This window comes from Oncorhynchus mykiss, chromosome 16 (genome assembly GCF_013265735.2).
Source record: "Oncorhynchus mykiss isolate Arlee chromosome 16, USDA_OmykA_1.1, whole genome shotgun sequence".
NCBI classification, from domain to species: Eukaryota; Metazoa; Chordata; class Actinopteri; order Salmoniformes; family Salmonidae; genus Oncorhynchus; species Oncorhynchus mykiss.
Genome location: NC_048580.1, coordinates 58,703,327 through 58,728,786, shown reverse-complemented (window position 1 = coordinate 58,728,786; position 25,460 = coordinate 58,703,327). Strand labels below are relative to the sequence as shown.

General features: G+C 41.7%; 1 pseudogene; it reads left to right on the top strand.

Moving 5' to 3' along the window:
- The window catches only part of LOC110491123, a 54,602-nt pseudogene that overhangs the window by 1,553 nt on the left and 27,589 nt on the right, over positions 1 to 25,460 (top strand).

Genomic DNA, 25,460 nt, shown 5'->3' with positions numbered 1-25,460 from the left:
TACAGTATATACATGAGGTGAGTATGTAAACAAAGTGGCATAGTTAAAGTGGCTAGTGATACATGTATCACATAAGGATGCAGTCGATGATATAGAGTACAGTATATACGTATGCATATGAGATGAATAATGTAGGGTAAGTAACATTATATAAGGTAGCATTGTTTAAAGTGGCTAGTGATATATTTACATCATTTCCCATTATTAAAGTGGCTGGAGTTGAGTCAGTGTCAGTGTCAGTGTGTTGGCAGCAGCCACTCAATGTTAGTGGTGGCTGTTTAACAGTCTGATGGCCTTGAGATAGAAGCTGTTTTTCAGTCTCTCGGTCCCAGCTTTGATGCACCTGTACTGACCTCGCCTTCTGGATGATAGCGGGGTGAACAGGCAGTGGCTCGGGTGGTTGATGATCCTTGATGATCTTTATGGCCTTCCTGTAACATCGGGTGGTGTAGGTGTCCTGGAGGGCAGGTAGTTCTTCTCCACTACCAATCCACATGCCCACTCTGTTCCACCCCAGCAGGCCACCTTAAATCAGGTTCGTATTCTGAACCCAATCTGCCCCTTATCCTAAACCGGGTTCGTATCCAAACCCTCCCCATACACCTTCCTTGAGCCCACCCCTCTCTTTATTCGGTCTGTTTTGGGTCCTTGAAAAGTGCTATTTTAGTCCTTGTTTAAAAAAAAAAAAAAAAAAAACTTTATTTAACTAGGCAAGTCAGTTAAGAACAAATTCTTATTTTCAATGGCGGCCTAGGAACAGTGGGTTAACTGCCTGTTCAGGGGCAGAACAACTTTGAATTTGCAACCTTTCGGTTACTAGTCCAACGCTCTAACCAGTAGGCTACCCTGCCACCCCAATGAAGGTGCCACCAGCCACCACTGGAGCAAATAGTTCAATAAGATCAAACACAGACCTCTTAAAGGCCTCCGCATGCTTCCCAGCCGAAACAGTTCGTCTTATGTATTATTATTATTATTATGAGTCGTCCTCTCTGGCTCCCAGCTAATTTACTTAACTCGTCTAGTCGTAAGTGGTTGGGGCCAGCTATATTATGTTCCCATTTCAGTGTCAACTAACGCCATGGTTTAGATTGGCACTAATTAATATAAATGGGTAATCCATAGGACATGCATGTACTTAACTCAGTCCTCTGCTGGTGGTGACTGGTGAGAAATAGAGACAGAGAGGCTGGTAGTTAGAGGAATAATTGGGTTACTGACAGTCGTTCACTACTCACTAACTAATGCTGTACGGTGATCCTCAGAAGTCTGGGGTCAAAGAGAAACAGACATGAGTACAATCTGTGTTTTGAAACCACACTATAATTGCTTGTATCAGTAGAACTCTATGTATCAGACTACCAGTAGTTGAATATCTTGAGATTGGCTACACTAGGGATATGGTAACCCATCCCAGTCATCCCAAAATGTACAGGTGTGTACATTATAGCCCTGTTGTTATAACAAACATCCATAATTCACCTGATGATCAAACTGATTGAGCTCTCCCTCAATAGGTGGCTCAGCTGTATAGTCAAATCCAATTTTATTTGACACTTGCTTCCTGTATAACAGGTGTAGACTAAGAGGAAAATGCTTACTTACAGGTCCATTTCCAACAATGCTGAGTTAAAGATAAGGTAAATAATAAAACATGTACTAAAACAATTGTGACACGAGGAATAAATACACAGTGAATAACGAATTAAAAGAACGAGTGAAAATAACATGGCTATATATAGGGAGTAGGAAATGACAAAATATATGAAGTATGTGCCAGTTGTGGTGGTAATGATACATACTGTAGGTCGCTGCATGTTGCTGGTGGGCTAAAAGCTGAGCACTACTGCATCTTTAACAAAGCGTCATCCTCGCATCACATCCACTACTTTACTTTGTAAATGACGTCAACTGACACCCAGCCAGCATGCACGCTGCAGCTCTAATTATTTGTAAAGGCGGGTATTTCTACATAATTTTTGTTGAAATTACTTTTTATCCTAAACTTAGATAGTAGGGGAAGGTCTGCTATATATTCTCTCCAAGATATTTGAAGGGTATTTGAATTGAAGGCGTACATTTTTAGGAACCGGCGAAAGTATCAAAGTTATGTGGCTGCCGCTCTCCGTTATTGTCAGAAATTGAAACTAAGGTAACTATCAATGGTTCGAATGTTTGATGAAGGAAATGGTTACAGTAGTCATGTTAATTCGTTGTAACGATTAGGTTACCCGGTGTTGATCACTGTCGGAAACGTTAGGATAATTGAGGATGGAAGAAATATTCAATTATTGCACTGTAGGCTAGTTGGCTATAACCTCTAACATATTTTATTTTGTATTTTTTTATATATTGATAATAGCAGTACCTGCAATCTATCTGGCTGTCGGAAATCGCGATTTTTGCGCTGAATACGCTATCAGTGTTTTTGTTAATATCAAGTTAAATTCACACCACAAGTGCCTCGTCAAAGTTGAATATCCCCAACGTGTTATTACCACTTGCCCGAAGCACCAGAATAAACTTCACATTGGAAGCAACTGAAGGCTGTTACAGATGGTAGGTGAATATCTGTAAAAAAAAATTTTAAAAAAGATTACCGCTAGGAAACAGACAACTGTATTGCTTGGTCCACGCAGGTATCGTCTTTCATATCTTACTCATAGGTCGTGTGGGACGCGTTGCAACATGACCTGTTACATTGTGGCGTATAGTCAAGTAAATCTGAAATCAGAAAGATTTTGTTTCATGGAAAGTGAAGTTCTCTATTAACGCTATAACCAGTCCGGTATGGCCCCCCTTCCTACATTGGAGAACCCCCCCAGCTTATTTCCTGCAATTCTACACATTTTGCCTATGTGGTGCAGAGAACATTTTGCGGGTTAAAGCTAATTTTCTTTAAATTCTATACTTTTTTCCATGTCTAATGTTTATTTGTGTAATATTTGAGTGACTTAAAGCTGACGGTACAAGAGCTGATGGTACAAGTTTATAAATACTCAATCAACTTTATGCCTTTCATTTTAGAATCTGTGCCTAATCAATCATATACATTTCCTGTCAAAACAGATTTGTATTCTTTCCTGTCATTAGATAACAGCTTCCAACATGTCATTGGGCAAAATCTGATTTATTAGACCGATTTATGCTCACCAGGTTTTGCTGAAGAGGACAGAAAGCAACCAGATGAAGCAAAATGTGTTTGTTTTGAATAAATATAAGTATTTATCTATACACTTATTTTCTCCCCAGAGTGTCTGAATACAGTACCTTTCGTACCTCCAGGTCTTCCACCAGACCAGAGGTGGCCAGCATCGAGGCTGTAGAGGCTGACCTCAGCAGACAGTGTTCCCAGAGAGCTGTTCTCCAGGCCTGCTCCACACATTCCTCCAGACTCACCAGCATCATACTGGCTGAGGATGTCGGTGAGTAGAGCAGGGGTTTCTAACCAGGTGTAGTAGGACCCCTGGGGGTACTTCGCCTATCCACAGGGGATACTTGAAGACTCATGAAACCACAGACTTACTGGTAAAATTCACATGAGGGGGTACATCAGGGGTACTCTGTGCAGAGCAACAAAAAAAAGTTGGGAACCACTGGAGTAGAGTACCTGCTTGGATGAAGAGAGAACATCTGCTTACTTGGTGTCAATGCAAATGTCAGTTTATTGTGGGTAAGCTTTTGGTCAAATAGCCTTTGTGGCCTTTTTGAAGCAGCATGATATGAGGCTAACATGAAAGGGTAAAGTGCCACTACTTGCTCATCAACTAGTTCATGATGGTTGAGATAAGAGCTGTATAGATTCTCTAAACTCTTAATGATAAGGACTTGTTATGCTTCGGTAAATGAAAGTTGAGGTGATTTAGCCTAACGGCTTCAGCAGACAATCTACTCAGTGTAGTGCACAAGTCAGCCCTATTAACTATATGTTGAAACATTTCCCTTGATTAGCTGAATCAGGATTGGTAGTGCTAGGTTAGAACAAAAAAGTACATCCCTGTGGGCCCAGTAAAAGGAATGAAGAACACTGGTTTACGGCATTGTGTAATAGTGTAAATCAGCGGTTTACTCCAATGCTATAGACGGGTTGGGTGTTTAGCATCAAAACAGACACGTAAGCAACTATGGGGCAAAACAGACAGGGTTGGCTTAGATTGTTGACAACGTGAATTATATTTAATCTCCAATGTTTGCTGAGAACATTCATAAATTTGCTCGTCAAACATCTCATTCCAAAATCATGGGCATTAATATGGAGTTGGTCATCCCTTTGCATTAAATAACAGCCTCCACTTTTCTGGGAAGGCTTTCCACTAGATATTGGAACATTGCTGCGGGGACTTGCTTCTATTCAGCAACGAGCATTACTGAGGTCTGGCACTGATGTTGGGCGATTAGGCCTTGCTCGCAGTCAGTGTTCCAACTCATCTAAAAGGGGTTCGATGGAGTTAAGGTCAGGGCTCTGTGAAGGCCGGTCAAGTTCTTCCACACCAATCTCGATAAACCATTTCTGAATGGACCTCGCGTTGTGCACGGGGGCATTGTAATGCTGAAACAGGAAAGAGCCTTCCCCAAACTGTTGCCACAAAGGTGGAAGCACACAATCGTCTAGAATGTCATTGTATGCTGTAGTGTTAAGATTTCCCTTCACTGGAACTAAGGGGCCTAGCCCGAACCATGAAAAATAGCCCCAGACCATTATTCCTCTAACATCAAATGATACAGTTGGCACTATGCTTTTAGGCAGGTAGCGTTCTTCTGGCATCCTCCAAACACAGATTCTTCTGTCGGACTGCCAGATGGTAAAAAGGTGATTCTTCACTCCAAAGAACGAGTTTCTGCTCTAGAGTCCAATGGCGGCAAGCTTTACACCACTCAAGCTGATTCTTTGCATTCCAGATGGTGATCTTAGGCTTGTGCGCGGCTGCTTGGCCATGGAAACTCATTTCATGAAGCTCCTGACAAACTGTTCTTGTGCTGACTTTGCTTTAAGAGGTAGTTTGGAAATTGGTTGTAAGTGTTGTAACAGAGGACAGACTATTTTTACGTGCTACGTGCTTCAGTACTTGGCGGGCCCATCCTGTAAGCTTGTGTGGCCTACCACTTTGCGGTTGAGCCGTTGTTGCTCCTAGACATTTACACTTCACAATAAAACCACTTACAGTTGACCGGGGCAGCTCTAGCCAGGCAGAGATTTGACAAACTGACTTGTTGGAAAGGTGGCATACTATGACAGCACCACGTTGAGTCACTGAGCTCTTCAATAAGGTCATTTTACTGCCAATGTTTGTTTGTCTATGGAGATTGCATGGCTGTGTGCTCAATTTTATACACCTGTCAGCAACAAGTGTGGCTGAAATAGCCAAATACACTAATTTGAAGGGGTGTTCACATACAGTCGTGGCCAAAAGTTTTGAGAATGACACAAATATTAATTTCCACCAAGTTTGCGGCTTCAGTGTCTTTAGATATTTTTGTCAGATGTTACTATGGAATACTGAAGTATAATTACAAGCATTTCATAAGTGTCAAAGGCTTTTATTGACAATTACATGAATTTGATGCAAAGAGTCAATATTTGCAGTGTTGACCCTTCTTTTTCAAGACCTCTGCAATCCGCCCTGGCATGCTGTCAATTAACTTCTGGGCCACATCCTGACTGATGGCAGCCCATTCTTGCATCCATCATTCCTTGGGCATCCACCATTCCTTCAATTCTGACAAGTTTCCCAGTCCCTGCCGATAGAAAAGCATCCCCACAGCATGATACTGCCACCACCATGCTTCACTGTTGGGATGGTGTTCTTGGGGTGATGAGAGGTGTTGGGTTTGTGCTAGACATAGCGTTTTCCTTGATGGCGAAAAATATACATTTTAGTCTCATCTGACTAGAGTACCTTCTTCCATATGTTTGGGGAGTCTCCCAGATGCCTTTTGGTGAACACCAAATGTGTTTGCTTATTCTACAGCAATGGCGTTTTTCTGGACACTCTTTTGTAAAGCCCAGCTCTGTGTAGTGTATGGCTTAAAGTGGTCCTATGGACAGATACTCCAAAAAGTTATGTGGCTGCCGCTCTCCGTTATTGTCAGAAATTGAAACTAAGGTAACTATCAATGGTTCGAATGTTTGATGAAGGAAATGGTTACAGTAGTCATGTTAATTCGTTGTAACGATTAGGTTACCCGGTGTTGATCACTGTCGGAAACGTTAGGATAATTGAGGATGGAAGAAATATTCAATTATTGCACTGTAGGCTAGTTGGCTATAACCTCTAACATATTTTATTTTGTATTTTTTTATATATTGATAATAGCAGTACCTGCAATCTATCTGGCTGTCGGAAATCGCGATTTTTGCGCTGAATACGCTATCAGTGTTTTTGTTAATATCAAGTTAAATTCACACCACAAGTGCCTCGTCAAAGTTGAATATCCCCAACGTGTTATTACCACTTGCCCGAAGCACCAGAATAAACTTCACATTGGAAGCAACTGAAGGCTGTTACAGATGGTAGGTGAATATCTGTAAAAAAAATTTTTAAAAAAGATTACCGCTAGGAAACAGACAACTGTATTGCTTGGTCCACGCAGGTATCGTCTTTCATATCTTACTCATAGGTCGTGTGGGACGCGTTGCAACATGACCTGTTACATTGTGGCGTATAGTCAAGTAAATCTGAAATCAGAAAGATTTTGTTTCATGGAAAGTGAAGTTCTCTATTAACGCTATAACCAGTCCGGTATGGCCCCCCTTCCTACATTGGAGAACCCCCCCAGCTTATTTCCTGCAATTCTACACATTTTGCCTATGTGGTGCAGAGAACATTTTGCGGGTTAAAGCTAATTTTCTTTAAATTCTATACTTTTTTCCATGTCTAATGTTTATTTGTGTAATATTTGAGTGACTTAAAGCTGACGGTACAAGAGCTGATGGTACAAGTTTATAAATACTCAATCAACTTTATGCCTTTCATTTTAGAATCTGTGCCTAATCAATCATATACATTTCCTGTCAAAACAGATTTGTATTCTTTCCTGTCATTAGATAACAGCTTCCAACATGTCATTGGGCAAAATCTGATTTATTAGACCGATTTATGCTCACCAGGTTTTGCTGAAGAGGACAGAAAGCAACCAGATGAAGCAAAATGTGTTTGTTTTGAATAAATATAAGTATTTATCTATACACTTATTTTCTCCCCAGAGTGTCTGAATACAGTACCTTTCGTACCTCCAGGTCTTCCACCAGACCAGAGGTGGCCAGCATCGAGGCTGTAGAGGCTGACCTCAGCAGACAGTGTTCCCAGAGAGCTGTTCTCCAGGCCTGCTCCACACATTCCTCCAGACTCACCAGCATCATACTGGCTGAGGATGTCGGTGAGTAGAGCAGGGGTTTCTAACCAGGTGTAGTAGGACCCCTGGGGGTACTTCGCCTATCCACAGGGGATACTTGAAGACTCATGAAACCACAGACTTACTGGTAAAATTCACATGAGGGGGTACATCAGGGGTACTCTGTGCAGAGCAACAAAAAAAAGTTGGGAACCACTGGAGTAGAGTACCTGCTTGGATGAAGAGAGAACATCTGCTTACTTGGTGTCAATGCAAATGTCAGTTTATTGTGGGTAAGCTTTTGGTCAAATAGCCTTTGTGGCCTTTTTGAAGCAGCATGATATGAGGCTAACATGAAAGGGTAAAGTGCCACTACTTGCTCATCAACTAGTTCATGATGGTTGAGATAAGAGCTGTATAGATTCTCTAAACTCTTAATGATAAGGACTTATTATGCTTCGGTAAATGAAAGTTGAGGTGATTTAGCCTAACGGCTTCAGCAGACAATCTACTCAGTGTAGTGCACAAGTCAGCCCTATTAACTATATGTTGAAACATTTCCCTTGATTAGCTGAATCAGGATTGGTAGTGCTAGGTTAGAACAAAAAAGTACATCCCTGTGGGCCCAGTAAAAGGAATGAAGAACACTGGTTTACGGCATTGTGTAATAGTGTAAATCAGCGGTTTACTCCAATGCTATAGACGGGTTGGGTGTTTAGCATCAAAACAGACACGTAAGCAACTATGGGGCAAAACAGACAGGGTTGGCTTAGATTGTTGACAACGTGAATTATATTTAATCTCCAATGTTTGCTGAGAACATTCATAAATTTGCTCGTCAAACATCTCATTCCAAAATCATGGGCATTAATATGGAGTTGGTCATCCCTTTGCATTAAATAACAGCCTCCACTTTTCTGGGAAGGCTTTCCACTAGATATTGGAACATTGCTGCGGGGACTTGCTTCTATTCAGCAACGAGCATTACTGAGGTCTGGCACTGATGTTGGGCGATTAGGCCTTGCTCGCAGTCAGTGTTCCAACTCATCTAAAAGGGGTTCGATGGAGTTAAGGTCAGGGCTCTGTGAAGGCCGGTCAAGTTCTTCCACACCAATCTCGATAAACCATTTCTGAATGGACCTCGCGTTGTGCACGGGGGCATTGTAATGCTGAAACAGGAAAGAGCCTTCCCCAAACTGTTGCCACAAAGGTGGAAGCACACAATCGTCTAGAATGTCATTGTATGCTGTAGTGTTAAGATTTCCCTTCACTGGAACTAAGGGGCCTAGCCCGAACCATGAAAAATAGCCCCAGACCATTATTCCTCTAACATCAAATGATACAGTTGGCACTATGCTTTTAGGCAGGTAGCGTTCTTCTGGCATCCTCCAAACACAGATTCTTCTGTCGGACTGCCAGATGGTAAAAAGGTGATTCTTCACTCCAAAGAACGAGTTTCTGCTCTAGAGTCCAATGGCGGCAAGCTTTACACCACTCAAGCTGATTCTTTGCATTCCAGATGGTGATCTTAGGCTTGTGCGCGGCTGCTTGGCCATGGAAACTCATTTCATGAAGCTCCTGACAAACTGTTCTTGTGCTGACTTTGCTTTAAGAGGTAGTTTGGAAATTGGTTGTAAGTGTTGTAACAGAGGACAGACTATTTTTACGTGCTACGTGCTTCAGTACTTGGCGGGCCCATCCTGTAAGCTTGTGTGGCCTACCACTTTGCGGTTGAGCCGTTGTTGCTCCTAGACATTTACACTTCACAATAAAACCACTTACAGTTGACCGGGGCAGCTCTAGCCAGGCAGAGATTTGACAAACTGACTTGTTGGAAAGGTGGCATACTATGACAGCACCACGTTGAGTCACTGAGCTCTTCAATAAGGTCATTTTACTGCCAATGTTTGTTTGTCTATGGAGATTACATGGCTGTGTGCTCAATTTTATACACCTGTCAGCAACAAGTGTGGCTGAAATAGCCAAATACACTAATTTGAAGGGGTGTTCACATACAGTCGTGGCCAAAAGTTTTGAGAATGACACAAATATTAATTTCCACCAAGTTTGCGGCTTCAGTGTCTTTAGATATTTTTGTCAGATGTTACTATGGAATACTGAAGTATAATTACAAGCATTTCATAAGTGTCAAAGGCTTTTATTGACAATTACATGAATTTGATGCAAAGAGTCAATATTTGCAGTGTTGACCCTTCTTTTTCAAGACCTCTGCAATCCGCCCTGGCATGCTGTCAATTAACTTCTGGGCCACATCCTGACTGATGGCAGCCCATTCTTGCATCCATCATTCCTTGGGCATCCACCATTCCTTCAATTCTGACAAGTTTCCCAGTCCCTGCCGATAGAAAAGCATCCCCACAGCATGATACTGCCACCACCATGCTTCACTGTTGGGATGGTGTTCTTGGGGTGATGAGAGGTGTTGGGTTTGTGCTAGACATAGCGTTTTCCTTGATGGCGAAAAATATACATTTTAGTCTCATCTGACTAGAGTACCTTCTTCCATATGTTTGGGGAGTCTCCCAGATGCCTTTTGGTGAACACCAAATGTGTTTGCTTATTCTACAGCAATGGCGTTTTTCTGGACACTCTTTTGTAAAGCCCAGCTCTGTGTAGTGTATGGCTTAAAGTGGTCCTATGGACAGATACTCCAATCGCCGCTGTGGAGCTTTGCAGCTCCTTCAGGGCTATCTTTGGTGTCTTTGTTGCCTCTCTGATTCATTCCCTCCTTGCCTGGTACGTGAGTTTTGGTGGGCGGCCCTCTCTTGGCCGGTTTGTTGTGGTGCCATATTCTTTAAATTTTTTAATAATGGATTTAATGGTGCTCCGTGGGATGTTCAAAGTTTTGGATATTTTTTAAAACCCAACCCTGATCTGTACTTCTCCACAACTTTGTCCATGACCTGTTTGGAGAGCTCCTTAGTCTTCATGGTGCCGCTTGCTTGGTGGTGCCTCTTGCTTAGTGGTGTTGCAGATTCTGGGGCCTTTCAGAACAGATGTATATGTATACTGAGATTATGTGACTGATCATGTGACACTTAGATTGCACACAGGTGGACTTTATTTATCTAATTATGTGACTTCTGAAGGTAATTGGTTGCACCAGATCTTATTTAGGGGCTTCATAGCAAAGGGGGTGAATACATATGCACGCACCAATTCTCAGTTTTTTAAATTTTGTATACTTTTGTGAAACAAGTAATTGTTTTCACTTCACCAATTTGAACTATTTTATGTATGTCTATTACATGAAATCCAAATAAAAATCTATTTAAACTACAGGTTGTAATGAAACAAAATAAGAATAACGCCAAGGGGGATGAATACTTTTGCAGGGCACTGTATGTACAGCACAGGTTGAATAGGATGGCCTTGACTAGAATACAGTATATACATATGAAATTGGTAAAACATTATGTAAACATTATTAACGTGACTAGTTTTTCATGTCTATTTACAGCTGAAGTCAGAAGTTTACATACACTTAGGTTGAAGTCATTAAAACTCGTTTTTCAACCACTCCACAAATTTCTTGTTAACAAACTATAGTTTTGGCAAGTCGGTTAGGACATCTACTTTGTGCATGACACAAGTCATTTTTCCAACTATTGTTTACAGACAGATTATTTCACTTATAATTCACTGTATCAAAATTCCAGTGGGTCAGAAGTTTACATACACTAAGTTGACTGTGCCTTTAAACAGCTTGGAAAATTCCAAAAAATGATGTCATGGCTTTAGAAGCTTCTGATAGGCTAATTGACGTCATTTGAGTCAATTGGAGGTGTACCTGTGGATGTATTTCAAGGCCTACCTTCAAACTCAGTGCCTCTTTGCTTGAAAAGTGCAAATCAATCTCAGAACAACAGCAAAGGACCTTGTGAAGATGCTGGCGGATACAGGAACAAAAGTATCTATTTCCACAGTAAAAAAAAGTCCTATAGCGACATAACCTGAAAGGCCGCTCAGCATGGAAGAAGCCACTGTTCCAAAACCTCCTTAAAAAAGCTAGACTATGGTTTGCAACTGCACATGGGGACAAAGATCATACTTTTTGGAGAAATGTCCTCTGGTCTGATGAAACAAAAATAGGATTGTTTGGCCATAACGTTATGTTTGGAGGAAAAATGGGGAGGCTTGCAAACTGAAGAACACCATCCCAACCGTGAAGCATGGGGGTGACAGCATCGTGTTGTGGGGGTGCTTTGTGCAAAATAGATGGCATCATGAGGAAGTAAAATTATGTGGATATATTGAAGCAACATCTCAAGACATCAGTCAGGAAGTTAAAGCTTGTTGGGATGGGTCTTCCAAATGGACAATGACCCCAAGCATACAGTGTGTGCGAGCAAGGAGGCCTACAAACCTGACTCAGTTTCACCAGCTTTGTCAGGAGGAATGGGACAACATTCACCCAACTTATTGTGGGAAGCTTGTGGAAGGCTACTCAAAACATTTGACCCAAGTTAAACAATTTAAAGGCAATGCTACCAAACACTCAATTAGTATATGTAAACTTCTGTCCCACTGGGAATTTGATGAAAGAAAAAAAGCTGAAGTAAATCATTCTCTCTACTATTATTCTCACATTTCACATTTTGGAAATACAGTGGTGATCCTAACTGACCTAAGACAGGGACCTTTTACTCGGATTAAATGTCAGGAGTTGAGTTTAAATGTATTTGGCTAAGCTGTATGTAAACTTCCGACTTCAACTGTACATAGGGTAGCAGCCTCTAAGGTGCAGGGATGCGTAACCGGATGGTAGCCGGTTAGTGACTGGGTGGAGGCCGGCTAGTGACTGGGTGGAGGCCGGCTAGTGATGGCCTGTTTTTCAGTCTGTTTTTCAGTATCTCGCTCCCAGCTGTGATGCACCTGCACTGACCTCTCCTGGACGATAGCGGGTGAGGTCCTTGATCTTTTCGGCCTTCCTGTGACACTGGGTGTCCTGATGGGCAGGCATTGTGCTCCCTGTGATGCGTTGGGCTGACCGCAACACCCTCTGGAGAGCCCTACGGTTGTGGGCGGTGCAGTTGCCGTAGCAGGCGGTGATACAGCCCTACAGGATGCTCTCAATTGTGCATCTGTAAACGTTTGAGGGTCTTAGTGGCCAAGCCAAATTTCTACAGCATCCCCTGTGTGGGTAGACCATTTCAGTTTGTCAGTGACGCTGAGGAACTTTTCACCTTCTCCACTGCAGCCCTGTGGATGTGGATGGGGGTGTGCTCCCTCTGCTGATAGGGCAGTGTGATGATTCCTGACTTTAATATACACTTCTGGTTCTGTAGATGTCTCAAATGTTGATACAGTACCTGTGTATGTGACTCGTTTCCCCTCTCCTCAGTAAGGGGACAGGTGCTGTGCTGTGATGCCATCGTGGACGTAATCAGTGAGATCCAGATAGTGTCCACCACCAGAGAGCTGCACCTGGAGGACTCACCGTTGGAACTGAAGATCTACGCACTGGACTCTGAGGGGGAGTGTCCAAGGATACACTCTTATGTTTTACTTGACAGTTTGTGTCATTGGTTCCCTTTTGGTCAACAAAGACCTTTTACATCGGCATGTGCTGTCATCATAACAACTACCTATGTAGTAACACTAATTACTCATAACATTGAATCAACATTGTATCATAAATTCCTGATTCCACTTGTGTATTCTTTTGACAATATAATTACTCAATTGCTATGTATCAACATGTTAATAAAATTGCAGTGTTTCTACAGAGATATAAGAACAACTGTAAGTGCTACCCGCTTCAGTAAAATGCGTAGAGAGATCCACATTGTTGTGTGCACTAGAAGGGTTTAACGACTTTTCCAGTAGTGATGATTGTGATGTCGTGAGGCAGAAGTTAATGTCCCTGTTTGTTCTGTCTCACTGGTTTCATTATGGCCAGGCACAGACACTCTTTTACATGAGCTGGCGCCACAACCTGATTCTCTTTGATGACATCCCCAAAGGCGCATTGCATTTTGGTGTTTGTTTTGGCCTTGATGTGTACTACGCTCAGATCTGTCAAATAGAATAGCTAAAATATCGTCTTGAGAGGATTGCTGGTTTTGTTTGGGCTTATGTGACTGCAACCTTTAGGGACTTGTCAAACTAGTGTGCTCTATTTTCAGTCTTGTCCACAGTGATTTATCCTTTATATGCGTAAACAACAACAGTAATTGTGTGATGTTGGGGATGCAGGGTTGTGTTCCAAACAAAATAATTACAATTGTGCTTGGTTTAGTTCCGCAACGGCACAGCCAGGAGAGCTCATGAAAGCTGTTGAAGACTCTTCTTGGAGTCATAAGTGCATTTAAAGGACTTTACTGCACACTTTGTCATTTATTTCATCTTATGTTGCACCTACCCCACATTTTCAAGGATTTTCATTATCACAAAATTCTGTGAACAGTAGAGTAAAAGTAAAATGCACATGAATTCAACAGTATAATGTTTGGATTCTTTCTTGTGAGATGAACTGTTGTCCTCACATTTTGGTCTAATAATTTCACCATAGTATCCAAACGGTTCCCTTTCAATGGCTACCATTGTTGTGCATATGCTTTTCATATTTCTTCTGTAAGAAACATTTCAATTTAGCCCAATCCATATAGGCCAATTCCTACGAGTGTAAATGGTTGTCCTTTCAACACTTCACATCAAATTCACAAGACAATGTTTTGCATGTCACATATAATATATATTTTTAGTTAAACTAAATTGGGCCATCTACATTTTTATGTACGTTAAATCAAATCCCAAGCAATGGGCACATGTATTAAGCCATGTCTTTAACCCCCAAATTGTTGATTGTGCAGGAAACACCTTCAGTGCTCTGGCGAGATTGGTGTTTGATTGGACCATAGTGAAAGATGCAGACGTGGATGGATTCCCTGACTCCTACAACTCATTACGGTGAGTTCCTCCACGTTGCCGTGCACTCAACCCTGGAGAAAAGCCTGTAGGGAGTGACCGTTAAAGTAGCTAGTCAACAATGTAATTATAACGAGAACTGGTTTAAGGATGGCAGTCCAATACAAATTCAATCTAACCTGTGATTTATCAGGTTATTTCAATACATTTATATATGATTTGCCTTGTGCCAGGATAGCATATGATAAACCTCAGATTATTTTATCACAAGTTCAACATATTAGGTTAATTGTAAGATGTCAGTTTGTCACTGTCAATAATAGGCTTGTTATGCATTTTCCTTCCCTCAGGGTTTCTTAAATTCTCTGAGTCTACTTACACCTGGTTACATCTCTGAGATGGAGAGAGTAGGGAAACAGGGAGATCTCATCTTGCTGTCAGGACTGAAAACGGGCTAAGCTCAAGGCCAAAATACAAGAATCTCTGTATAAGGTTTTCCGTTTAATAAATTCCTACATTTCTTACCTTGTTTTTGAAGTAGTCTGTGGAGATGGATTATCATACTATAGCTAAGAATCAAATACTGGCTCAAGGACCACAATCAGATGTATTTTTAGGAGCGAGGGACAGGAACATCAGAGGAGTAGAAGAACTTTAGCTCCTTTTAAAATAGTTTCCTTCGATCATCTCAGCTCGTGGCTGGCAGACAGCAGCCCTCCAGGGGTATACACGGCTATAAATAACAGGCTGACTTGCGTTACTGTGATGTCACAGCTAGTAGAGTTGGTCTAGCCATCTGGACCGTCGCCAGGTTTGCTATGGGGTCACCCGTCTGAAAATGAAAAAACTCTAGGGTCAAAAGAGGGACCTAATATTAGTCAGAGATGACAGTACCACTGTGCAATGTTGTAGAACAGTCAATTATAGGTAGCCTAGTTGTTAAGAGTGTTGGGCCAGTAACTGAAAGGTTGCTGGTTCGAAAGCCCGAACCGACTAGGTGAAAATAATCTGCCAACGTGCCCTTGATCAAGGCACTTAACCTTAATTACTACTGTAAGTTGCTCCGGATAAGTGTCTGCTAAATGACTGAAATGTAAATGTAATGATGCAAAATATGATTGCAAAGTTGACTAAATCAAATTGTATTTGTCACATGCTTTGTAGACAACAGGTCTGGAGTAAAGGTGAAATGCTTACTTATGGGTCCATTTCCAACAATGCAGAGGTAAAGATTAGATCAAATAGAAATAGTGACACGAGGAATAAATACACAGTAAATAACGAGTAAAAATGACATGGCTATATACAGTACGAGGTAATTGAGGTAGCTATACATATACACTACCGTTCAAAAGTTTAGCATCACTTAGAAATGCCCTTGTTTTTGAAAGAAATCAAATTTGTTGTCCATTAAAATAACATCAAATTGATCAGAAATACAGTGCAGACATTAATGTTGTAAATGACTATTGTAGCTTGAAACTGCTGATTTGTTATATATCTACAATGACGTACAGATGCCCATTATCAGCAACCATCACTCCTGTGTTCCAATGGCACGTTGTATTAGTTAATGAAAGTTGATTATTTTAAAAGGCTAATTGATCATTAGAAAACCCTTTTGCAATTATGTTAGCACAGCTGAAAACTGTTTGTTCTGATTAAAGAAGCAATAAAACTGGCCTTTTAGACTAGTTGAGTATCTGGAGCATCAGCATTTGTGGGTTCGATTACAGGCTCAACATGGCCAGAAACAAATAACTTTCTTCTGAATCTCGTCAGTCTATTCTTGTTCTGAGAAATGAAGGCTATTCCATCTGAGAAATTGCCAAGAAACTGAAGCTCTCGTACAACGATGTGTACTACTCTCTTCACAGAACAGCGCAAACTGGCTCTAACCAGAATAGAGTGGGAGGCACAACTGAGCAAGAGGACAAGTACAGTAGAGGGTCTAGTTTGAGAAACAGACACCTCACAAGTCCTCAACTGGCAGCCAAGATATGAAGCTGCAGTGTAACTGTGCAACAAAGCTTATTTAGAACGTTTTTAAAAATCGAGATAAACAGTGCATTTGGAAAGTATTCAGACCCTTGAACTTTTTCCACATTTTGTTATGTTACAGCCTTATTCTAAAATGTATTAAATAAAAATATGTTCTCAATCTACACACAATACCCCATAATGACAAAGCGAAAAAAGTTTTGTAGATCATTTTGCAAAAAACTAAACAAAAACACTAATTTGAAAGAGCTAATTTACATAACTATTCCGATCCTTTATGAGACCTGTTTCCAATGATCACCCTTGAGATGTTTCTACATTTTGATTGCAGTCCACCTGTGGTAAATTCAATTGATTGGACATGATTTGGAAAGGCACACACATATAAGGTACCATAGTTGACTGTGCATGTCAGAACCAAAACCAAGCCAGGTCGAAGGAATTGTCCATAGTGCTCTGAGACAGGATTATGTCGAGGCACAGATCTGCGGAAGGGTACCAAAAGATTTCTGCAGCATTGAAGGTCCCCAAGAACACAGTGGCCTTCATCATTCTTAAATGGAAGAAGTTTGGAACCACCAACACTCTTCCTAGAGCTTGCCGCCCGGCCAAACTGAGCAATCGGGGGAGAAGGGCCTTAGTCAGGGATGTGACCAAAAACCTGATGGTCACTCTGACCGAGCTCCAGAGATCCTCTGTGGAGATGGGAGAACCTTCCAGAACGACAACCATCTCTGCAGCACTCCACCAATTAGGCCTTTATGGTAGAGTGGCCAGACAGAAGCCACTCCTCAGTAAAATGCACATGACAACCCACTTGGAGTTTGCCAAAGGCACCTAAAGGACTCTCAGACCATGCAAAACAAGATTCTCTGGTTTGATGAAACCAAGATTGAACTCTTTGGCCTGAATGCCAAGCGTCACGTCTGGAGGAAACCTGGCACCATTCCTACAGTGGAGCATGGTGGTGGCAGCATAATGATGTGGGGATGTTTTCAGCGGCAGGGACTGGGAGAGTAGTGAGGATCGAGGGAAAGATGAACAGAGCAAAGTACAGAGATCCTTGATGAAAACCTGCTCCAGAGCACTCAGGACCTCCGACTGGGGCAAAGGTTAACCTTCCAACAGGACAACGACCCCCAGTACACTGCTAAGACAATGCAGGAGGGGATTCAGGTCTCTGAACGTCCTTGAGTGGGCCAGCTAGAGCCCGGACTTGGACATCTCCAGAGAGACCTGAAAAAAGCTGTGCAGCTCCCCTCCAACCTGACGGAGCATGAGAGGATCTGCAGAAAAGAATTGGAGAAACTCCCCAAATACAAGTGTGCCTAGCTTGTTGCGTCATATCCAAGAAGACTTGAGGCTGTAATTGCTGCCAAAGGTTCTTCAGTAAAGGTGAATTAAATTTAATTTGATTTTAATTTAATTTGATTTTTTTCCTAAATTTGCAAAGATTTCTACAAACTTATTTTTGCTTTGTCATTATGGGGTATTGTGTGTTGATTATTATTACTTTTTTTATTCTCAATTGACTCCATTTTAGAATAAGGCTGTAACGTAACAAAATGTGGACAAAGGGGTCTGAATACTTTCTGAATGCACTGTATAGATAGGAGATATCTTGTGAATCGCCCATACATTTTTAAAATCAAGCTGATTTTTAGGCCATATTGCCCAGCCTTAGGATGATGGTGGTCTGCTTGAAACATGTAGGTATTACAGACTGGGTCAGGGAGAGGTTGAAAATGTCAGTGAAGACACTTGCTAGCTGGTCAGCGCATGCTCCGAGTACGCGTCCTGGCGATCCATCTGGCCCTGTGGCCTTGTGAATGTTAACCCGTTTAAAGGTCTTACTCACACCGGCTTTCTTATCAGCGTCCGGATTAGTGTCCCGCTCCTTGAAAGTGGCAGCTCCAGCATTTAGCTCAGTCCGGATGTTGCCTGTAATCCATGGCTTCTGGTTGGGATATGTATGTACAGTGACTGTGGGGACGTTGTCATCGATGCAGTTATTAATGAAGCCGGTAACTGATGGGGTAAACTGCTTAATGCCATCGAATGAATCCCAGAACTAATTCCAGTCTGTGCTAGTAAAACAGTCCTGTAGCTTAGCATTCGCTTCATTAGACCACTTCCGAATTGAGCGTGTCACTGGTTGTTCCTGTTATAGTTTTTGCTTGTAAGCAAGAATCAGGAAGATGGAGGGAGAGCTTTGTATGCCTTTGTGTGTGGAGTAAATGTGATCTAGAGTTTAGATTAAACATTTGATTAAAGGCGTGCCTTTGAGGGTTGGTAGCTATTGATGGCGTGCGAATCATACTGCAACGGAGTTGGTCTGGTTTCTCGATGTAGCAAATGGCATGTGCCGTTCGTACGCCGTGCTTTAACTATGACATCTAACCTTCACAAAGAATGTAGGTGCAGCAGAGGTGAAACTGCTGATTCTAGAGAACATCCTGCTGAGCCCTGCATGTGATGTCTACCTGCTGGTGGGCACATCCATCCAATAGAAGGTCCAGAAGAACAGACAGGGAAAGATCACAGGTGGGTCTGAACTTACACTATACAGTCAAGCATATCATTCTATGCAATTACAAATCCAATGATGTAACGACAATAGTCACAAAAAAGGGTGTCTAGAAAAGTATTGAATTGTGTCATTGGATACAGTAATGTAGTATCAAGAATGATTTAGATGGTATTCATATCACAGTTCAGGGTGTATACTGTCCATCCCATCTATGTAGGAAATAGTTAATGAAGACAAATCATGAAGCGCTGACCCAGGGTAATGTGTTCCAGAGTTCTCCATGCCCTGTGATCAATATGAGCTGCACCTCCAGGACAGTGTGGCTGGTGCTGATGGAAACACTGACCTGGCTGTGGCTAGTCTGGACCACAGCACCTCCACTGTTAACGCCCTGCAGCTGGGACACATCAACGTGCTGCTTTATCACATGAGTCCTTTTTAAGACAACATACACTTCATATGATCTTGATTAGTTTAGGTCTGAGACTCCTCTACACTGCTATAACATTAGTTGGTAATTAGCAGCAACTAAAACAAATATAAAATACAATAAATTGCATCAGCAGGTTTCCTCTGGTCATGGCAGACCTTGCTTGGAGAGCTATTTCCAAGAAATGTTCCGATCAACTAGTCCATGTCAGCTAATGTTTTTAAGCTAGGTTTTTTAGCCCATTGATTTTGTTATGTTTGATTCACTCATGGCAAAATGTGTAAAATTGCAGGAAGTTAGCTTTAAAACTTAAAAAAAAATATATACAGTGGGGCAAAAAAGTATTTAGTCAGCCACCAATTGTGCAAGTTCTCCCACTTAAAAAGATGAGAGGCCTGTAATTTTCATCATAGGTACACTTCAACTATGACAGACAAAATTAGAAGAAAAAAAATCCTGAAAATCACTTTGTATGATATTTAATGAATTTATTTGCAAATTATGGTGGACAATAAGTATTTGGTCACCTACAAACAAGCAAGATTTCTGGCTCTCACAGACCTGTAACTTTTTACCTGTATTAATGGCACCTGTTTGAACTTGTTATCAGTATAAAAGACACCTGTCCACAACCTCAAACAGAGCAATTATTAGGAAATGGAAGACATACAAGACCACTGATAATCTCCCTCGATCTGGGGCTCCACGCAAGATCTCACCCCGTGGGGTTCAAAATGATCACAAGAACGGTGAACAAAAATCCCAGAACCACACGGGGGGACCTAGTGAATGACCTGCAGAGAGCTGGGACCAAAGTAACAAAGCCTACCATCAGTAACACACTATCCCGCCAGGGACTCAAATCCTGCAGTGCCAGACGTGTCCCCCTGCTTAAGCCAGTACATGTCCAGGCCCGTCTGAAGTTTGCTAGAGAGCATTTGGATGATCCAGAAGAAGATTGGGAGAATGTCATATGGTCAGATGAAACCAAAATATAACTTTTTGGTAAAAACTCAACTCGTCATGTTTGGAGGACAAAGAATTCTGAGTTGCATCCAAAGAACACCATACCTACTGTGAAGCATGGGTGTGGAAACATCATGCTTTGGGGCTGTTTTTCTGCAAAGGGACCAGGACGACTGATCCGTGTAAAGGAAAGAATGAATGTGGCCATGTATCGTGAGATTTTGAGTGAAAACCTCCTTCCATCAGCAAGGGCATTGAAGATGAAACGTGGCTGGGTCTTTCAGCATGACAATGATCCCAAACACACCGCCCGGGCAATGAAGGAGTGGCTTCGTAAGAAGCATTTTAAGGTCCTGGAGTGGCCTTGCCAGTCTCCAGATCTCAACCCCATAGAAAATCTTTGGAGGGAGTTGAAAGTCTGTGTTGCCCAGCAACAGCCCCAAAACATCACTGCTCTAGAGGAGATCTGCATGGACCAAGGAATGGGCCAAAATACCCAGCAACAGTGTGTGAAAACCTCGTGAAGACTTACAGAAAACGTTTGACCTCTGTCATTGCCAACAAAGGGTATATAACAAAGTAGAGAAACTTTTGTTATTGACCAAATACTTATTTTCCACCATAATTTGCAAATAAATTCATAAAAAATCCTACAATGTGATTTTCTGGATTTTTTTTCTCATTTTGTCTGTCATAGTTGAAGTGTACATATGATGAAAATTACAGGCCTCTATCATCCTTTTAAGTGGGAGAACTTGCACAATTGGTGGCTGACTAAATACTTTTTTGCCCCACTGTATATCTGCCCCATGACAAAATGTGTAGAATTGCAGGAATTTAGTTTTTAAATGGCAAAAAATAAATGTGCGTGGGATGTTCCCCGATGATGGAAGAGGGACCGTGTGAAAAGTTGGGGAACCACTGGTTCATTTTAATGTAATGACATGCAATGGTGTGTACCATGAATGGTGTGTACCATGAATGGTGTGCATGTAGGGATTAATGATTAGATACAGTGGGGAGAACAAGTATTTGATACACTGCAGATTTTCCAGGTTTTCCTACTTACAAAGCATGTAGAGGTCTGTAATTTTTATCATAGGTACACTTCAACTGTGAGAGACGGAATCTAAAACAAAAATCCAGAAAATCACATTGTATGATTTTTAAGTAATTTAATATGCATTTTATTGCATGACATAAGTATTTGATACATCAGAAAAGCAGAACTTAATATTTGGTACAGAAACCTTTGTTTGCAATTACAGAGATCATACATTTCCTGTAGTTCTTGACCAGGTTTGCACACACTGCAGCAGGGATTTTGGCCCACTCCTCCATACAGACCTTCTCTAGATCCTTCAGGTTTCGGTGCTGTCGCTGGGAAATACGGACTTTCAGCTCCCTCCAAAGATTTTCTATTGGGTTCAGGTCTGGAGACTGGCTAGGCCACTCCAGGACCTTGAGATGCTTCTTACGGAGCCACTCCTTAGTTGCCCTGGCTGTGTGTATCGGGTTGTTGTCATGCTGGAAGACCCAGCCACGACCCATGTTCAATGCTCTAACTGAGGGAAGGAGGTTGTTGGCCAAGATCTCGCGATATATGGCCCCATCCATCCTCCCCTCAATACGGTGCAGTCGTCCTGTCCCCTTTGCAGAAAAGCATCCCCATAGAATGATGTTTCCACCTCCATGCTTCACAGTTGGGATGGTGTTCTTGGGGTAGTACTCATCCTTCTTCTTCCTCCAAATACGACGAGTGGAGTTTAGACCAAAAATCTCTATTTTTGTCTCATCAGACCACATGACCTTCTCCCATTCCTCCTCTGGATCATCCAGATGGTCATTGGCAAACTTCAGACGGGCCTGGACATGCGCTGGCTTGAGCAGGGGGACTTTGCGTGTGCTGCAGGATTTTAATCCATGACGGCGTTGTCACGGCCGTCCTCCTCTTCATCCGAAGAGGAGAGACGAGATGGATCTGAGGACCAATACGCGGCGTGGTAAGTGTCCATGGCAAATCTTTAATCAAGAAAAACTGAACACTATACAAACGAGTAACAAAAACAATAAACCAAATTCGACCGTGAAGCTACAAAATGAGACCTGTGCTGAAACAAGCCATCAACATAGACAATCACCCACAAACAAACAGTGCAACCCAGGCTACCTAAGTATGATTCTCAATCAGAGACAACTAATGACACCTGCCTCTGATTGAGAACCATACTAGGCCGAAAACATAGAACTGCCCCAAAACATAGAAAAACAAACATAGACTGCCCACCCAACTCACGCCCTGACCATACTAAATAAATACAAAACAACAGAAATAAAGGTCAGAACGTGACAGGCGTAGTGTGTTACTAAGGGTTTTCTTTGAGACTGTGGTCCCAGCTCTCTTCAGGTCATTGACCAGGTCCTGCCATGTAGCTCTGGGCTGATCCCTCACCTTCTTCATGATCATTGATGCCCCACGAGGTGAGATCTTGCATGGAGCCCCAGACCGAGGGTGATTGACCGTCATCTTGAACTTCTTCCATTTTTTAATTATTGCGCCAACAGTTGTTGCCTTCTCACCTCGTGTTGCCTTCTCACACTTGTTGCCTTCTGCTTGCCTATTGTCCTGTAGGCCATCCCAGCCTTGTGCAGGTCTACAATTTACCCCTGATGTCCTTACACAGCTCTCTGGCCTTGGCCATTGTGGAGAGGTTGGAGTCTGTTTGATTGAGTGTGTGGTCTTTTATACAGGTAACGAGTTCAAACAGGTGTCGTTAATACAGGTAATGAGTGGAGAACAGGAGGGATTCTTAAAGAAAAACTAACAGGTCTGTGAGGTGGAATTCTTACTGGTTGGTAGGTGATCAAATACTTATGTCATGCAATAAAATGCAACTTAATTACTTAAAAATCATACAATGTGATTTTCTGGATTTTTTTTTGATTCCGTCTCTCACAGTTGAAGTGTAACTATGATAAAAATTACAGACCTCTACATGCTTTGTAAGTAGGGAAACTTGCAAAATCGGCAGTGTATCAAATACTTGTTCTCCCCACTGTAATTTGAGTGTTCCATTCTCTCATGTAATTCTCAGTGGATTGCAGAGACAGGCAGTAATATAACAGGACTTGACAGTCTGGGGGGGAACATGTCTAGCTAAAGCTCACTACTTAAGACTTATCCCAGCAGGTTGTATTGTGCATTTGACAAACACAAGATTTAAAATGGTCCCTGTATGCCTCTTTGTATAACCTAACTTTATTGTCCTTAACAATTGCTCAGGCCTTCGCATGCAATGGGTGTCTCGCATGCCCAACAGGGTATGTTGTGGAACCGGGATGCTTGGGTATGGTTGCATGCGTTTTGTTCATCCTTGTGCATTAGTGAAGCATTTAAAGTAAACCATTGTCAGTTATTGAGTGATTTCTGAACTACATATCCTGTTTCAGTTCAAATGATCACTTGTTTTGCTTTTCTCTTTTACTACCAGGATTTAAGATAAATCCTGTAGAGAGCTGGGTTCTAGAAACAGGATGAGTGTATGATATCCTTATCGAAGTTTTTGACAAGTCAAGCAGTAGGATTTACTTATCTGATGTAAGCTCAGCCTAAGTTGTCTTAATTCTACACCATTGTCTGTTATATTTGTCAAAACACTGTCACGCTCCCTGGTCTTCTCCCTCTTATAAAATGGAAACTAGATTTTTTGTTTGGCATATCCCTCTTGATGTCTAATCAACTGTAGACTGAACTATAGCTGGGAGACATTCCAATACTGGAAAGGAAGATTTTGAATATGTTTTATGGATTTTCTATGTTATCATCTTAGCCAGATTGTAAGGCCTGTCCTCTCTTTAATGGTTAGGTTTTTTCTCACACTTTAAAAGGTCCAATGCAGCTGTTTTTAAAAATCTCAATATCAAATGATTTCTGGGTAACAATTAGATACCGTACTGTGAATGTTTTCAATTAAAATGGTCAAAAATACACAACAATGGCTTCATAGCAATAAGCAATTTGTCAAGCAAGAATTTTGCTAGGACTGTCTGGGAGTGGTCTGAGTGTGGAGGGGGAAAAAGGAAAATTTCCTGTTGTTGGCAGAGAGCTTTCTTAATGGTCTATTAACTAATTTACCGCCTGGTGATGTTCCCAGGCGGGCCAAAACTCCAGAAATTAAGGCGCTCTTTTCAAACAGCTCTTACATTTTAAAAGGGCGTTATCATAATTTTCACAATTTCAGTATTATTCCAACCTAATAGTGTGGAAATATATATAAATCGTAGGAAAATCACGCTTTTAGACTGCACTGGGCCTTTAAAACAGATCTTCACTCTCATTCCCCTCAGTATTTTTAAATGCTACTATCTTGATGGTTTGTGCTTGCAGAACATCCGGATCGAAGCTGTGTTTCCAGATGAGTACTCTGAGATTCTAGAGTCCTCCCTGAATGGGTCCTACCACCATGTCAAGGCTTTGAACAACGGGATAACACTAATTGATGCTACACTCAAATCTGTAGTGGATCAAGTGAGTTTTGTAGAAACCTTGGATTAGTTTATTTGCAGATTTTTTTCTTACTGTAATACTTTATGCTATCTTATTTAATTGTGAGAAATCATGATCATCAGTTAGAAACAGCCTGGCTATGTCGTAACAAGGTTGTGTTTGTGTTCTAGGATGGAGGAGTCTGAGCTGGCAAACCCAGTCCTCAGTCCCAGTATCCTCACATTTCCATGGCAGCCCAAGGTTGGAGCCTACCAGTACACAATACAGGTATTTGTCCCTGTTAAATATAACATATGTTCACTGTTATTTCTGTTGGAACTCATGCTGAAGAATCTCACATCAGCCACAATGAATTACACTTCACTTCTGTCAAGTTCTGTGTTTGTGTATAATTTTATATTTAGACATTTTGTGAATCTTCTTTCGTTACTTCTTATAATTACCTACTAATTTGTATAAGGCCAGACACTGGCTTAGAGTGACAGATACAAGTTGGAGTGTCTCTCGAAATGTGATGTATTACAGACTCTGTGTCAATATTTACCCATGTTGCATTGTGTCCCAGGCAGCTGGAGGCAGTGGGAATTTCAGCTGGTTCTCCTCTAACCTAGCTGTTGCCACGGTGACAGTGAAAGGAGTGATGACGACCGTCAGTGACATTGGCGTCAGTGTGGTATACGCCCGTGATGCCCTCAACCCAATGCACTATGGAACCATGAAGGTGAGACCGTATAGCCCTCCCCTAACTAATTTTTACAGGATGTGAAGGATCACTGGTCAATGCAGTGAATTGTATAGTTACA